The sequence below is a fragment of the Lissotriton vulgaris genome, chromosome 8 (assembly GCF_964263255.1).
Source record: "Lissotriton vulgaris chromosome 8, aLisVul1.2, whole genome shotgun sequence".
Taxonomy (NCBI): domain Eukaryota; kingdom Metazoa; phylum Chordata; class Amphibia; order Caudata; family Salamandridae; genus Lissotriton; species Lissotriton vulgaris.
Window position 1 is genome coordinate 746,480,001 of NC_141696.1, and position 18,409 is coordinate 746,498,409.

Sequence of the window (18,409 nt, forward strand, 5' to 3'; positions counted from 1 at the left end):
GGGCATCAGCCCTTCCTCATAGGTTCGCTGCTTGCAGATAGAAACCAGAACAATGACTCTCCAGATATCACCCTTTAATTCAGCTCAGGTGAGTGAAATGCATCCTGGGACTGGTAGTCACAAAATAATACCCTTGTGGGTTGCTGGCGTCTTACATGCAAAATTTCAAAGTTCATCATATCAGGGAGTGTCGCCCACACCTTCCCTCATTCAGCCACTTGCCAGTTTGTCCCGCAAAGCCATCCACGAACAGCTGCAGAATCCGCTAAGTATGTGCGGCGGTGCGCCTTCCGGCCGGACTAGCCGTTTAGTATTCAGGTTCACATTTGTCCAAGAGCAAGGCGCACTCACTGTCGGCATTACATCGGGTCGGGAAAGGGGAGCAGGCACGCCCAGCGTCTGCAGTACCTGACGCGTTTCGGGCATCAGCCCTTCCTCATAGGTTCGCTGCTTGCAGATAGAAACCAGCACAATGATCCTCCAGATATCACCCTTTAATTCAGCTCAGGTGAGTGAAATGCATCCTGGGACTGGTAGTCACAAACTGGCAAGTGGCTGAATGAGGGAAGGTGTGGGCGACACTCCCTGATATGATGAACTTTGAAATTTTGCATATAAGACGCCAGCAACCCACAAGGGTATTATTTTGTGACTACCAGTCCCAGGATCTATTTCACTCACCTGAGCTGAATTAAAGGGTGATATCTGGAGAGTCATTGTGCTGGTTTCTATCTGCAAGCAGCGAACCTATGAGGAAGGGCTGATGCCCGAAACGCGTCAGGTGCTGCAGACGCTGGGCGTGCCTGCTCCCCTTTCCCGACCCGATGTAATGCCGACAGTGAGTGCGCCTTGCTCTTGGGCAAATGTGAACCTGAATACTAAACGGCTAGTCCGGCCGGAAGGCGCACCGCCGCACATACTTAGCGGATTCTGCAGCTGTTCGTGGATGGCTTTGCGGGACAAACTGGCAAGTGGCTGAATGAGGGAAGGTGTGGGCGACACTCCCTGATATGATGAACTTTGAAATTTTGCGTGTAAGACGCAAGCAACCCACAAGGGTATTATTTTGTGACTACCAGTCCCAGGATGCATTTCACTCACCTGAGCTGAATTAAAGGGTGATATCTGGAGAGTCATTGTGCTGGTTTCTATCTGCAAGCAGCGAACCTATGAGGAAGGGCTGATGCCCGAAACGCGTCAGGTGCTGCAGACGCTGGGCGTGCCTGCTCCCCTTTCCCGACCCGATGTAATGCCGACAGTGAGTGCGCCTTGCTCTTGGGCAAATGTGAACCTGAATACTAAACGGCTAGTCCGGCCGGAAGGCGCACCACCGCACATACTTAGCGGATTCTGCAGCTGTTCGTGGATGGCTTTGCGGGACAAACTGGCAAGTGGCTGAATGAGGGAAGGTGTGGGCGACACTCCCTGATATGATGAACTTTGAAATTTTGCATGTAAGACGCCAGCAACCCACAAGGGTATTATTTTGTGACTACCAGTCCCAGGATGCATTTCACTCACCTGAGCTGAATTAAAGGGTGATATCTGGAGAGTCATTGTGCTGGTTTCTATCTGCAAGCAGCGAACCTATGAGGAAGGGCTGATGCCCGAAACGCGTCAGGTGCTGCAGACGCTGGGTGTGCCTGCTCCCCTTTCCCGACCCGATGTAATGCCGACAGTGAGTGCGCCTTGCTCTTGGGCAAATGTGAACCTGAATATATATATATATATATATATATATATATATATATATATTCACTGAAAAAACCATAGGTTATAGACCATATATAGTTAGGGATTAGCATTTACAAAACCTTATTTAACTCGCACAAAACCATTGAAATTCGCATATATAGTTAGTTGCACTAACTATATATCGCGCACCCGCAATCCACTGCTGATGATGTCACATATTACATCATTCATGACATGGTCAGTGACATCACTGATGACATCACTGATGACATCTCAAATGACATCACTGATGACATCACTGTTGACAACTCAAATGACATCACTGATCACATCACTGATGGCATCATTCTTGTGATAATACGATGAACCTCTTCAGACTCTAATATAACCTTAGATACACTCAATGTAAACAGACACTCACAGACTGTCACTCATCCATGGAGTTACTCACACACCTAGTCAGTCATGCAAAGAATCAATCACACCTCCATTTCCTCAACTATACAGTTATACACACCTTACTTATTCAAACATATACTAACACATATTTACTCTCTTATACAATCCCTGATACAAGTTCACAATGATCCATACAGCCACTCACACATTCACTGGTTCTTATGCACATTTATTTATATATGTCAACTCTCACATGTACTGTGTTTTACATATGTACTTACTTTGACATGTAGCACTGAGACATCCATTCACTCACCAATGCACTCATACACACAGTCAACTGTCCATACAGCTGTTTCCACCTGCACTTTTGAACCCATACATCTAGTGAATCAACTGCTCACACATCTATGCACAGAGTCATACACCTCCCAGCCACCCACACACATACTCAGTCTCCCATACAAATACTTGGGCAACCAATCAATAACCCATATAGTTACTCATATAGCTACTGATTTAAACATGCAGCAGTTTACAGAACAACAGACATAATGATGCACAAATTAAGACAGTTTAGTCACTAACCCATGCACTCAGTGAGACACTTTTAATCATTCTCTCATACAGTCAGTCATGCACCTACTAAATCCTTCATCCAGACACTTATATATCCACTCATTCTTCAATATGTAAGACATAATTTAACTTTACAGAAACATACAGTCACTGGATGATCAGTGATGTCATCAGTGATGTCATTTGAGATGTCATCAGTGATGTCATCAGTGATGTCACTGACCATGTCATGAATGATGTAATATGTGACATCAGCAGCAGTGGATTGCGGGTGCGCGATATATAGTTAGTGCAACTAACTATATATGCGAATTTCAATGGTTTTGTGCGAGTAAAATAAGGTTTTGTAAATGCTAATCCCTAATTATATATGGTTTATAACCTATGCTTTTTTCAGTGAATTTTCAAGGTTTTGTAAATGCTAATTCCTAACTATATATGGTCTATAACCTATGGTTTTTTCAGTGAATTTCAATGGTTTTTTAATAGCAAATATCAAAAGATGTAAAATGTATTCTTTTTTTTTTCTTCACCAAAGTACGCTCCCCGGTTAGCTTACCGGTGCGCGTACCGAGCGCTCCCCCCGCGAAATTTTTTAATTTTTTTTTCTCTTAATTTTTGCATGTATCAGCATCCTAATCCTCCCTCCGAAAACCTAGAGGGTCACAAAGTGTCTACCGTGCCCCCTTCTACCCATTCCGTACATTGTTTGTCCTCCATCTTATGTCTTAATTCTACCAATACACAAAATGGAGGACTCCCGTAACGCTGCTGGTTCGCGTACCGCGGAGCGCACCGGTAAGCGCTCGATAAAAAAAGGTGGGAAAGTAATTTACAGAAAAAACACTTTCATCAAATATAGAATAGCCCCTACTACATAGCAGTCCCTACCATTTCCCCAAATTTGATGGAATTTCATTGTGAAAATTATGCTGAAAGCCTGATTAAATATCCTGAGGTAAATTACCTAACCAAAACACTTACGAGGTGTTAGAATTGACAACCAATCAAAATGCTACTTTCAATATCTTCTAATATTTCATGACATTTGATTGGTTATGTACCTGAATATATATAAAGAAAGAGAGAGAAACACAGCCATTTTGACTACTACTTCTTGAAGTACATATCAAGTACATTTCAACTGATAACTTGAAGTTCTATTTGAAAGGTAAGATGTCATTTTAAAAACTGAAGTATGTTCTGTACTGTAAGCTAATTAGGAAAACATTTTCTGATAGTTATATACTATCCCTCTGTAATACTTATAGAATAAAATAGACTTCTCTGTTTTAGTTATGGATGGAGTTAGACTTGTCTTGTATAATTAAGAATTGACTTAGAGTTTATTTCATACATTTTTTCATATTTCTACTTCCAGTTTGATACCATACACTGCCCAACGAAAAAATCACTGTTTAAAAAACCAAACTACCTGTCTGTACTTAAACCCAACAGTGCCCTATCTTAACTGATATATTTTTTTTAAATTCATTTTACAGCATACAAAATGGAGGGAGAGCAGAAAAATAACATGGAAATTGCAGAATGCAACCAAGACAAAGAAAATGATTCAGAATTCTTTGATCAATCAATGGACATAGAACTTCTGCAATGTGTTGAAGCTGTGGATTTGTTAATTGAAAATGAGTCAAAATCTGACCAAGAATTATTAGAAGTTCTTTTCAATTTTGAAAATAAATCAGAATAATAAATTTATATATAATAATTCAAAAATTGTTTGAGACATTATTCATTTTTATATGTATTTTTTAAACTAGTAGCAAATTGATTTTAATGTAAAATCAGACTTTAAATATACTGTGCAACTTTAAGTTTGCTCATAGTTACTTCCTTTCTTCCACTATATCATCTCCAATGTGTATTTAACATCTCTTTATCATCTCCTGCCTCCATGGTGTTTCTGCTTTCCTGACAGACTACGCTATGAATTCCATATACCTCAATAACTTCTGAAACAACCTGCAAGATATCTACAAAGGAAACAATGTATTTTTATTTTTAGACTCTGCATTGGTACCTACATGTTGGTACTTAATAAAATAAATAAAAAAAAACAAAAATAACAATCAATAAACATACAATACTTGAACATTCTTTCATCCTATTTTCCCAATATTACGCTTTCCGGACCACTTCCCGGTGCGCGTACCGAGCGCTCCCCCCGCAAAAAAAACGATATAAAAATTATTATTTTTTAACCCCGCGAGGCCCTTTTAAAGCCCCCTCATCAAACCTAGGGGGTCAGGGAGGATGTACTCTGCCCCCTTATGCTCATTTCCCACTTTGTTTTTCCTACCTCTTGTGTCACGATCCTACCGAGACACAAGATGGCGGCCACTCTTGACTGTTTAGAATGTTTACAGACACCGGAAAGCCAATCAGCTTCTCTTCGCGAAGTTCCGTTACGCGTCAGGTACGCGAACCGGAGCGCTAACCGGAGCGCTGTCACAGATATATCTGTTTTTTAAAACGTTAATTTCCCAAAATCCACTGGAGCACATATATTGAGACATAGCAAAGGCACATCGGGCAAACCATATCTACAATTTTGCCAAGTTTCGTGTAAATCCATTCAGCCGTTCGAGCTAAAAGTGAGTCCAACCGACCTATGGAAAACTCAATGTTAAAAACGCGTTTTGGGACCCCCCTTTTTTCTCGGCCCCCCCTTGACAAACCCCCCCCAAATTTTCAGGGGCTGCTCAGAAACAAAATGTGCCATTTTCCTGATAATTTCAGCCAATTCCGTCCACAAACGCCAAAGTTATTCGACATAGAATTTTCAAACATCCCTTAGGAAAAAAATCCTAACTATATATACCTACTGGCGACCGCCAGTAGGTAATATATATATATATATATATATATATATATATATATATATATTGCTGCACGTTCCTGTGTCCATATGCTGGTTTCAGAAAAAAGTGGCTGGCACGCTGGTATCCAGTTTAGAAATTTATTAACACCAAACCCCCCTCACCCCAACAGACGCGTTTCGCCTTTGCAGGCTTCGTCAGTGTTACGTTAGTGCATAATTCCTATCGCCATTTTAAGCCATTAGCCAGTTGGACATTTCATCAACATAAAGAAAGGGCTACTGGTATACAAAAGAACGGTGGCCATCTTGTAATGTGCAAATTGCATTAGAATCCAAGGCTAACAAATGGCGACTTGAAATAAAAGTGCATAGTGTTCATTAAAAACATGTAACGTAATTCTATTGATACTTAATATTATACACATTTGTTAAATACAGTAAAGAAAATTTGATCAACAACTCCATTTTTTTACACAAAATTACCATTTCATACGAGGGTACTAGTTATATCATTTCTCGCGGACCATTGCCCTGTAAATTATTGAATTATTAGGAAACATAATTTCCTATTATGCATGATGTTAGTTATTCGGCCCTGAATGGGCAATTTAGCATGCAGTGCAACTAGTTCTAATGAGGACTTGCAGATCAGTGGGAAATAGGGCATATTGTTGTAAATTAGATTGTGAATCATATTCTTCCTATTATTACCACATGTTAGTGTCTGTACACAGTTTATAGGTGATATATATATATATATATATATACATATATATATATATACATATATATATATATATATATATATATATATATATATATATATATATATATATATATATATATATATATATATATATATATATATATATATAATATATATATATATATATATATATATGTTTTTTTAATCCATAGGGGCCGATTCACATAGGAAATTTGAGATGAAACTCTAACTTTACAACTTTAGGTATTTACAAAGGGTATTTACGAGTAGTAAAGTTAGACTTTTGTCTCAGTTTGGTGTCAATTAAACTTAAGACCAGATCTTAAGTTTAACTAGGACAAAGGTCTACCTTAACTATTCGTAAATGCCCTAGTGAACATGGAAAGTCTTAAAGTTAGACTTTTGTCTCAGTTTACCTTTGTGAATCAGGCCCATAGAGAAAATGCTTCAATGTTTGTAACAGGAGGCACGTGAGATGGATTCTAATTAGTAAGCAACCATTTTGAGAGCCATGAAAGTTCACAAGAATCAAACTCTACAGTAGATCTCGTCCACACGGTACAGAGGTTCGGTGACCACAGCAGCTTCATTCTAGTTGAGTCTTTGTCATGCAGTTAAGATCGCTAGCCACCCCATACATCCCTGAAAGGTCACTTGGATCATCTTCAGTCCACGTAGTACAGGTTTCTAAGATCAGGAGATCTCGCTGGGGTGGCCGTTCATTGTCTCATCTGGTCCCAAAACTTTGGAAAACTCTCCCAGTGGGAATGCGCCATTTGACCAATTAATTCTCTTTTTGTAAGGCCTTGAAAACGTGGCTCAACAGTAACTAGTTTCTCTTCTGGTGGTGAGCGAACTATAATGATGACTGTTCTAATGCTGGGAGGCTCTTGGGTAGCAATGCAGTTTCCAATTCCAATTCATTAAACTTTATTCGACAGTTAAGTCATAAAAGTAATACATAAAATACACATTTCGCACTATAAAAATTACATTCCTATTTGTAAAAATAAATACTTAAAACATGATTAAACTTCAAAAGACTAGTGTTGAATATCTTATTTCCTTAAAATTCATTAAAAAGATTGTTTACAAGCAAATATCAGTATATTCAGTTCAGGGTAATATTACTCAAACCTCAGCTAAAAAGAATGCACCCCCTCTTTTCCTCAGTTGGTTTGGGAGGATAATTTTAAAAACCTCTATTTACTGCCGTAACTGTTTTAACCGAATTACCCAAGGCCATTTTAGAAATTTGGCCATAGCAATAGCAATTGGGAGACTGGGATCTGTACATAGGATTCTTAATGCCTCTCCTTGTCTGCGGGTTCCAATTAATTGGCATATAGGTTTCACCCACACTGATCTAGGAGCAGCATATAAGGGACAAAAGAACATAAGATGGCTTATAGATTCTTGTTGGTCCCTGCACCTTGGGCATTTGTCATCATCGTATTCTCCTGCCCATTTCGCTGTAAATGACCTTGTTGGAAGGGTGCCTACTCTAAGTTGGAAATAGAGTTTACAGTCATACTGCTTCTCTATGGCATCCAAGTATAATTCCAGCTTCGGTTGTGCCTTAAATTCAAGAAAGCGACCTGTTAGATGAGATGAAAGACCCTTCATCTCATAAATCTCCAAAAGTGGGCTAGTAGGTTTCGATACTGAGGCCTTAAACTTTTTGAGAAGAAGACCTGCCTGCTGGTGATGTTTTAGTACAGCTAGATGTAGTTGGCTGGTCCAGCGCATATCTCTCTGGAGGGTTACCCCCAGATATGTAAAGGCATCAACCCGCTCTAACGGGGAATTATTCATATATATGCTCCCTCTGAATGGTTTAACAGACCTGGACGGGTTATGTTCAGTAAGAACCATAAACTTTGTTTTTGCAGTGTTTATTTCTAAGCCACGGTCAAAGCAAAAATCCTCAAAGCGCCGCAGGCCACATTAGAGCCCACTTGGCATTTTTGAGATTATCAAGGTGTCGTCCACGAACATGAGGATAGGGACTCGCTTACCGACCATCACAGGGGCGTCGGTCGGGACCAGGGAGAGGAAGTCTGCCACCCCGTTCACATAGAGCGAAAACAAGGTAGGCGCCATGACGCAACCTTGCCGCACTCCTCGCTCAACGAGGAAGGTTTCCGTAACCTCGCCCTGCCGTCCCCACCGTACCTGAGTGAACGTGTCCTCATGCAGGCGAACGATCAAACTCAACAGCTCAGGGGTCATCCACAACTCATCCAGGACTCGCCACAACTTATTATGCGGCACCAAATCAAAAGCCGCCCTTAAATCGACAAGTATGGCATATAATGTACCTTTCTCCAATACCACAGAGCGCCAATAAAGGATAATAAGCTGAAAGACCTGATCTATCGTACTGGTTTTGGGTCGAAAACCAGCCTGGAGATGACTCAAGATGTTTTCTTCTTCCATCCAGGTCTGAATTTTCCCCAATACCAGACGGCCCATCATTTTTTGGAAGGAGTCAATCAAGCTAAAAGGCCTATAGTTACCTGCTAGCGACTTGTCCCCCTTTTTATAGACAGTCACTATTTCAGCACCTTTCCAAGATTGGTGGACAGCCATCCCTTGAATTATGGAATTTGCTAGATATGTAATATACACTAGCCATCTTTTTTTATCATTTAGAAATAGATCAAAAGGGACGCAATCCATACCTGGGACACGTCCCTCAGTTACTAATTCTCGCTTATAGTGAAGGCGGCCTCCTTTTAAAATTTTAGGACAAGGATACCCTCGCTTTCGCCGTCTTCACCTTTGGCGTACTGGGGCTTAAAGTAGTCAATCCATGAGCTTTGGGCAACATTATTCTGCGGACTATCGTGGTGCCCACCCCTGTCCCATTTAAAAATATCCCAAAAAGATTTTGGGTTTTTCGACGCACACGCCACCTTGAGGTCCTGCCACTTGCTCTCTTCCCAAGCTTTTTTTGCAACAAACTGTGTATGCTTATAGTTACCTCGGGCCACCTTTACTTTGCTGGGATCCTTAGTTTTTAATGCTAGGCCCAGCTCCACCCTAGCTTGTCTGCAATAACCATTATACAAACTCTCAGTTTTACTTCTTTGATCTCTTTTACCTAAGCTGGGTTTACAAAAGTATGTTTTAAGTTTAGTGAAGAAATTATCGTGGGCTTCCATAAAAGGATTAAACAATGACCTACACGATATATCTGTCTCCGTAGTTGCCAGCACCCCATCAAGATCTATCTCAATGTCAGTCATGGCATTTTGGGTGCTCAGCGACTTGGCACCACTTAAGGTGGCACTCATCATTTGTTAGAACTGTTTCTAGGGGTATAAGTCCCCTGGACGCTTCATCCACTTCATCTAGGCCCAGTGTAAACAGTGCGGTCAGGGGGTTATGATCACTCTCGATACGGAATATAACCTCCATATCCACAAGAGTGTACCACAGCTTAAGATGGACAAGTAAATAGTCTATATTACTTGCCCTAATGCCATTATCATAAGTTTTATTACCCATCCTATCCGACAATGTTCGGCCATTAGCAGCCCTAAGCTGATTCCCCTTACAGAGACCCTTCAACTGTATCGCAGCCTCTGTCCATTTACTTATAGGATTCAACTCCAGTTGCGGGACTCCCCACCTACAGTCCTCCTCCTCTGTTAGGTTCAGATCATCAAGTCCAAGTGGCTCGAAAAATGTATTAAAATCTTCTGCAACCAGTGGGAGTACATTAGCTGGTAGGGTCTCAATCAACTCTTTCAAGGCTATTACAACATCAGATTTCCTCCCACCTGGTGAGCCCCTGGCATAAACATTAAAAATATCAATTTTTAAGTTGGACGGAAAGCTAAGTCTCACGGCAAGAATGTCACAATTTGATACTGGGAGAAGTTGGGTATTGCATTTTAGGGACTGCCTAACCCATATCACTAGTCCGCCCATAGGGCGACCCATTTGCCTTTTAACTGCAGGGACATAAAAGTTCAGATAGCCCAGTCTAAACACAGGGTCAACTGACCAAGTCTCCTGGAAAAGGCAAATGTCAAATCTGTCAATAAATTCCAGCCACCGCGGTGAGTCTAGTTTGGGACCCATGCCCGCCAAATTCCAGGATATAAATGTTGTCAGACATACTGGCCCCTCAGATCTATCCGCAGAATCACCCCCCAGTGGTGATAAATTAAAAGCTAAGTTTACAGAACTTCGCTTCTTCGACAGAGAATCTAATCTACCAGTCTACATCTACAAAATTTCTCCTATGACCAACATTCCCGTCTTGCCGTCTTCCATGATCCATTACTTGCCCTACACTCCTTCCTACGTCCTCCTCATTTCCTGAGGCTATGCTATCCCAGGTGGAACTATAAGGCACACGCCGTCAGTCGCAATTCCCCAGCCCAACCTTCTGTTCCCCAAGACAACTTTTGATGTTTAACCAAGGATCTAATACCATCTGCTTGTTGTGTCCAATTCCTCTGGGCAATGTTTTCACCCCCTGACAAATTAGTAGCTAAAGGTGCGTCACAGGACACCGTAGGGACATTCTGTGTAGACCTAACACCCCCTTTTTATACTCCAGCAATATTAGAGTCAGCAGTACATTGATCTGTAGTTTTTTTCTGCATACAACTTGGAGCGCTGTTCCTGTTCCAGTTTCCCACCTGTTTCTGAGATGATGCAAGTGAGAGTTCAAGGCACATCAGTCTATTCTCAATGGAATCCAACCGATCGTATATTGGATGACATATCTTCTTGAATGTACCTTCCAGTTTTTTCCAGAACAACGGGCCCAAGTCAAGTTGTGCGCCACCCCCCACACTTGCTTGATGACTTTGCCCCTCTTTAGCAAGTGATACCGGTTGTGTGGGACAAGAGGATGTCCTAACAACGGGATCCTCATTAGACACAGCCATTTTGCCAATTTTTGCTTTTCTCCCCCCTGCTTGCATTTGTGCCCCGGTACGTTTCCCTTTTGCTGTCACCCCTGCCACCTGCTGAACAGGTCCCATTGTTGCATGGCAGGCTGAGCATGTCTTAATATTATGAGAAGGTACTCTCCTTACAGGATTTTGTGTACCCATGCCCCTAGGGGAGTTTAGACTTGTTTTGAGAATGACCATTAGCTGTGATGAAGGACTTCTCTCCTCCACCCCCGAAGGAGGCAGCATATCCTGGGTATCAACCTGCTGATAGACTGGTGACCTAACCCTTGCCAGATTTCCCAGTGAAAATCTCTTATCAAAGGGAGTGTCCAGGGATAGTCTCTGTTCCGTGAGTTCAATATCCTTGGCCAAAGCTGTAGATACTCTGACGAGAAAGTTATCCAGGGTGCCCATTAGTGATCCTCCAGTGGACTTCCTACCATTCTCTCCTATGATTAGTGAAGTAGCCCTACTTGCTATATGAGGGACTGCCACTTTATACTCCACAATCGCAGTTACCACTCATAACAGTTAAAGCACACCAAAACTATACTGTTATTCACTAACCTTTGATTGCTGGAGCTGAAGTTAGGGAGGTGGCCCGTCCCGTCCTTATCCATGCTTGAACGGGCTTAAACGGGCCCGCCCTTGGTCCAGGCTTTGCCCGGCTCGTCCCACGCGCGTCCCGCGACGCGGAGGGCTGTCCTGCTTAAGAGCGCCTCCTGGCACTGTTTTCTGGCATCAGTTACACCGCGCCGCTGGGGCTGCTGGGTATTGGAGTCCCCAGAGCGGCTGCGGCAGCGACTGTGGCGCTGGTAGCGGTAATGGCGGCAAGGTGAGTCCCCGCTACTTTCTATTGCCCGTAGTGACTCTTGGCGGTGGTGGCAATGTTCAAAAACTCCCCCGCTCTACGGAGGGCTGTCCTGCTTAAGAGCGCCTCCTGGCGCTGTTTTCCGGCGTCAGTTACGCTGCGCCGCTGGGGCTGCTGGGTATTGGAGTCCCCAGAGCGGCTGCGCGGCGACTGTGGCGCTGGTAGCAGTAATGGTGGCAAGGTGAGTCCCTGCTACTTTCTATTGCCCGTAGTTACTCTTGGCAGTGGCGGCAATGTTCAAAAACTCGCCCTCTCCACCGACTGCTGTGCTGCTTAAGAGCACCTCCTGGCACTGTGTTCCGGCGTCAGTTACGCCGCGCCGCTGGGGCTGCTGGGTATTGGAGTCCCCAGAGCGTCTGCGGCAGTGACTGTGGCTCTGGTAGCGGTAATGGCGGCAAGGTGAGTCCCCGCTACTTTCTATTGCCCTTAGTGACTCTTGGTGGTCGCGGCAATGTTCAAAAACTCCAAGATTCACAGATAACAATAAAATAGTTAAGCCTCTTATTGCTTTGTAGCATTCGGTTGGTTCTTAGGTGTAGACACAAAAAGCTCTGTGTTTGGCTCATTACCCTTTCATAGAGTCTTTTATCAGCCTGATTGCAAATAGTGTCCTTTCCTTTAGGGAAATTAGGGACCCTGCCCAATATATGAGCTAAATTATGCATTATTACAAAAAATGCCAAGGCGGTATTTTGCTCAGTTGTTGGCATGAAATGCATTTATGGGTCAATTTTGTACAAGAGGAAACATTTTGGTGTAAACTATTTTTTTTAAATTACGCATCAAGCAAAAATAGCCACTCACGTTACATACGTTTGCCTTGTTCCTGTGCTAAATTATGCAACGTGATGTGATGGAGTAATATCAAGCATTCTGCTAATAATTGTAATGCAAACTGCTGGCAATAACATAAGATAATGCAGTGATGCGTCAGAAAATGTCGTAAGGTTCCAAGATGAGTCTACATTTTTAACACATCTGTGCGACAGATTAGGCAAAGGAGTGTAATTAATCTGCTGCCAAAGTGATACTAAGGTGATTTGCTGGTCATAAAACAATCTTTAGGTGCCGCAAATCAGCTTTGCATCTCATTCGAGTGCATCATGCGTTGGATAGCCTCAAAAAGTGACGCATTGCAAAAAAAACAACTTTTCCTTTACATCAGAAGGAAGAAATGAAGGAAGTTGCAAGCACAACCATTTATGAGAATAACCACAATTCCAGCCAAAATGTTCAGACAGAGTTCCAGAGGATGAGGAAGAGGAAGAGTACTTTCAGTAAGGAGAACCCTATTTTAATAACTACCGTGACAAGGAATGAACACCCTCTTCTTGACACCTCTAATTTGCCATTAGGGGAAAATAAGCTATTTGGCAGCTCAGAGTGGATAAGGTTAACAATGTAGGCTAAACAAGAAGTCAGTGCCAGAGTGCAAAAAGCGCTGCAATGATTATAAACGCAGGGCCAGGGAGAAACTGGCCAAGCGCATGAGGACAGCCATGCAGACAGGAGGAGGAGGCCCCGAGGAGGGGCAGGTGACGTTAAGCATCCTATAGAGCTGGTTGCAGGAGTAGAAGGACAAGACAGTACTGGTTTCGAGGACCAGGAGGATCTACAGACACTCATGTAAACAAGGGACAGTATGGTTAAAAAATGGCATGCATGAAGCACAGAAAGACACTTAGCTCTGCTGCACTGCTCTTTGTGCAAATCAAAGGGCTGGAATCTCTCACATTTTAATTCATACATCACACATATGTAAGTTATTTTGCCTAGTGATATTTTGTGCTGCCTAGACCACCCTGCCAAGTTTGTCAGGTAAATGTGATATGTGCTGACCCAGTCCAGGTTGTCCTTTGAATACTACAACTTGAAGTGGAAGGTATGGCATGAGTGAACAGGACTACAAGTCCCACAATACAAAGCGAAACACCTGGACTGGAGCAGCACCTCATACATGGACCTAGGAAACCTGCATAACCTGACTGTGACAATGCAGGCACCCTTGCACCATGAGGCAAGTGTGGTTGTCTCTGGACTATGCAGCCAAAAGTCGAGTGTAAGGTAATGGAATGGAATAGAGTTGCTAGATGATTAACTACTCACCACAGAGCAGATCCAGGTGTTGAGTAGGTGAAGCATCTCTCAGTAGGATCATAGGAAGAGCCACAGGTACAGTCACTGGCATGAAACCACATTGCACACACTTGTCCTGAGGTGATGGGTGAGATCTCACAGGTGTTTCCTGCCATGTTAGAGACCACACTACTTCTTGTCTTGTACAAATGAATATTGGGGTGTGGGTAAATACAAGTGATGCCCATCAGAGGTCCATGAGTGTTAGTTGAAAGCAGAGATGGTTTGCACTATATGTTTCCCAGATGGACTCTGTCTGGACTTCCTTGGCTCACAATCACTGTTTGTGTTGTTCCCCAAACACTGCAAAAATGTTCATGCTGACCCACACACATTTGTTAATAAATGCAGTGTGCTGAAACCACTAGCCCCTGATCATTTTAGATATGCAGTTACAACAAGTACAACTACTGCAATGGCATCACATATTTCAGACCCAGTGAACATAATAACATGATTAAACACATATGATGGACTAAATGCTCTCACTTAAGATATCCTAATCTACATAAATTATCATGCATGTGTTAGTGATATGCAGATAGTCATGCCCATAATCCTTTAGAATTAGATTCATACCTGTGCTACAGAAGGATGCACAAGACCAATCACTTGGATGTCAGTATACGAGAAATGCAAATGCTTACTATTGGGCCCCAGTGTCAACTGGTAAATGCAGAATATTACTGAAGCAGGATAAGTAAGGTAAATGTGTGACAGGCCTAATATGTTTTGAGTGCAAGTGTAACCAAACATTACATCTGTAGTACATTGCACACACATATTGCTGCACACAAGGCAGAGCACAGAAGCAGGCACAAAGTAACACCTCACCAGGGGAAGATGACATGGCAACTTATGGCCACGAAAATTGAAAGTTTTTACCCAAAGTGAACTGCATGTAGTGCAACACCTACCACGTAGTCAATGCCAATGATGATGGAGGTTCTCCAGAAAGGTGTGGATAAATTATTGATTTGTACACCAGCTAACAGCAATGACCTACTTGCAAAATGCCTATGGCAAAACAACACTTACCTTCAAAGCTTGCAGGTCAATTGCTACATCATGAACTCAACTCAACTTACTCCATGCTAGCAAATCATAGTTAGGAAATGATAAAGTAGTGAAAGTTAAATAAACGTATCTATACAAACAAATCAAATCTACCTACACCAATCTAATCTAAACTAAATAACCACAACACTACCTTACATTATCCTAACTTATCTGAAACTACCTTCACCTACCTAACCAATCTTAAATAACCTTAACTCTTGCCTACACTATCTTAACTTATCCTAAACTATCTTAAATACTATACACAAATGACAAGTTAAACATCTACCAACACCCATCTTAAGACACATACATCAGCACAATACAAAAAACAACCTCTTCCTAAACATACACTACCTATACATGCAAATCCAAACAAATATACACTTTTGGATTTTTCCTTTTTCCATTTCTTTTTTTTAAAACACACACTAAACACCAACCCCCACCCACTTAAATAACGACCTATCTATAAACACATTTACAACTACTACTTATTTAAGATTTAAAAAACTAACAATAACTACACTATACCTAAACTAAATCCTAACAGGTACTATGCCTACATCACTAACACTATGAAAACTAATATTTGGGAAAGGGAAATGTCCGAGGGAGAGTCAAATCTGTGCACTAATGCACTCGATGCCCTCCTGCAATGTGAGCATGATGGCATGGAGGCTTGTCAGCTCATTCCCAATCCCATGCATTCTTATTTTTTTTCTTGCAGGTCTTTGAGGGCCAGTGCCTCCAATAATGATCCTGTGGCAGGGGTCTCAGGTTTGGCCTGTGTTGCTGCCACCTAATGGGATGTCGATGCGCCTCGATGGCCTGAGGATCTTCCATCTGATATTGCGCACCCTCCCAGTGTTTCTAGCCATTGGTATGTCCTTGGTTGACAGCCTCTCTGCATTCCATGTTCCTGTAGCCTTGCCTTGTTCATACAGGAACCCCATTCTCTTGTACTCTTTGGCTACAAGCCAGATGTGATGGCAGCACTCAAATCGGAAGTGGTGTTGCTTGCCCTCTTAATCTGTCATGTTGTCTACGGAGGTAAAGGAATAACATGTGAGCTAAAGTTGGAAATGTATTGATGTCTTCAATAATAGGCTTAGATTGTCATACAATTACATGTGATTGGCCAACTCTACATCAAATATTGAGAAAGAGATAAGAACAAAATACCTTCTGTGCAAATACATCTCCTAATCAAACAAGGCAAACTGGAGAAAGTCTTGGCGGTGTAGGTATAGGATATGGCAATGTAATAAATAATTTACTTTAACCATATTTTAGGATACTGACTGTCTATATATTGTACTAACACAAAGTACACTGTGCAGAGTCCAGTGGATACCCAATCAGTTTACAGAGGCAAAGGTAGATAACACAATTGATCTCTTTTGTGGTAGTTTGGGAGAGTACTTAGGCTTATCAGAGGGTAGAGCTAAGCATTTGTTGTACTCACAGGGGCAATAAATGAGACACACACTCAAAGAATAAATCTGAGACCAAATTAGAAAAATAACACTTCTTTTTATATAAGTTTTAAAACCAAGAACTTTGTCCAAACGTAAGTACTGTTTTCAATAGCAATATTTACAGGCAAGTAAAATATTCAAACCTGTGTGCTTTTATGCACGATGCAAGCCCTTGGAAGGAAAAGTCAACGATGCATAAAGGTAGGTACTGTCAGTTTCAAGGGTTCACCTTCAGCATTCGTAGTTGCAGTGGCCCAAGGTCCAAAGTGCTACCAGCAAATCTTCAGGGACTGCTTGGCTTTTACTGAGAACTGGGTGCTAGTGAGGCTGGAAGCTGGAGTGCTGTAGTAAAAGGGGGCCACCCAGTAACAATCTGCACAGGGGTTTTTGCAGATAAGTCAGAGGGCTTTCAAATGGGGTCTTAGGTTGTAAGGTTTATTGGAGGACGGAGGCACAGCTGGTACATTGGGACCCGGATCGGGCGGCTTAGGTACAGAGTGGTTGGTTCGGCTCGGCTGGGTATGCAAAGTTGCACCTAGCCGTCAGAGACAAACAGCTGGCAGGGGCAAAATAGAAGTAGCTGGGCCACTTTAAAAGTGGTTCTCTGTGAAGCTGATGTTCCTCAATGGCTACTTGGTCTGGACTGGACTTTCACTGTTGATGGTCCATAAGGGGTGCAGCTCAAATTGTGCCACACTGAGGGGCCCTTCACCAAGCTCAAGCAAACTACCATCACAGCCTGTGTGTCTTGGTGCAGAGAAAATCAAAGAGTCAACATGGCACACACCGCTGTGTGCCATGGCATTAAAACACTGCATGTGGTATAGGCAAGTTACCCTAACAGTCGGCCCCAAGGTAGGGTGCACCAGACCCCATGTGTGGGCATAGCTGTATGAGTAGATCTGTCCCTGTAATATTTAGACAGATCCTTGGTTATTTACAAGTGCACAGGGAAGCAATAACGAGTACATGGGCTGGAAACATGGGTTGGACCTTTATCATTACTAGTTCCTCAGCTACATGATGGCTTCACTGTACCCCAAGGTGTTTGGTGCCAAACGCCTCATCTTAACACATCCACACTGATGCCAAGCATGATGTTGTGTCCATATGAAATCAGACAAATGGTCCACATATGGACACTTTGGTGTTTGTATTGCAAAATGCAAATGAGTTAGTGTTTTGCTCATTAACATATGTATTTTTGACGAACCCTTGGTGATATCTTCCTTGCCACTCGATTTTTCCCGAATAAGTAAGTACAGATAGGACAGAACATTTTTCCGACTGGACTAATTAGCCAGCTTACTCGAAAACCGAAAACTTTGTCCCACATTCGTCATTTTTGTGAGACCTCTATGTGGACCGTTTATAGCATCTGACGCGGTTCCCCTCGAAAAACTTAAAGGGAGTTTTTTACAGCATTTGAATAAAACATCGTCCTGATGATGGTCTTATCGATAAATACAACAAAGACCGAAACGTCAACATCCTGTTATCATCTCCTTTAATGTTGTCTTTAGACGCCAACCTACAACCACTTTTCATTGTACAATTTGGGTTGTTTGTTTGATTTAGCCGGAGTTGATACTTAATGTTATGAACCATAGAAAAAATACTGTCTTTCTTTGTTCATGACTTTTCTTGCTTTAATTAATTTGTGTACATACATCCCCTGTTACTTTTTCAAAGTAAAGAATT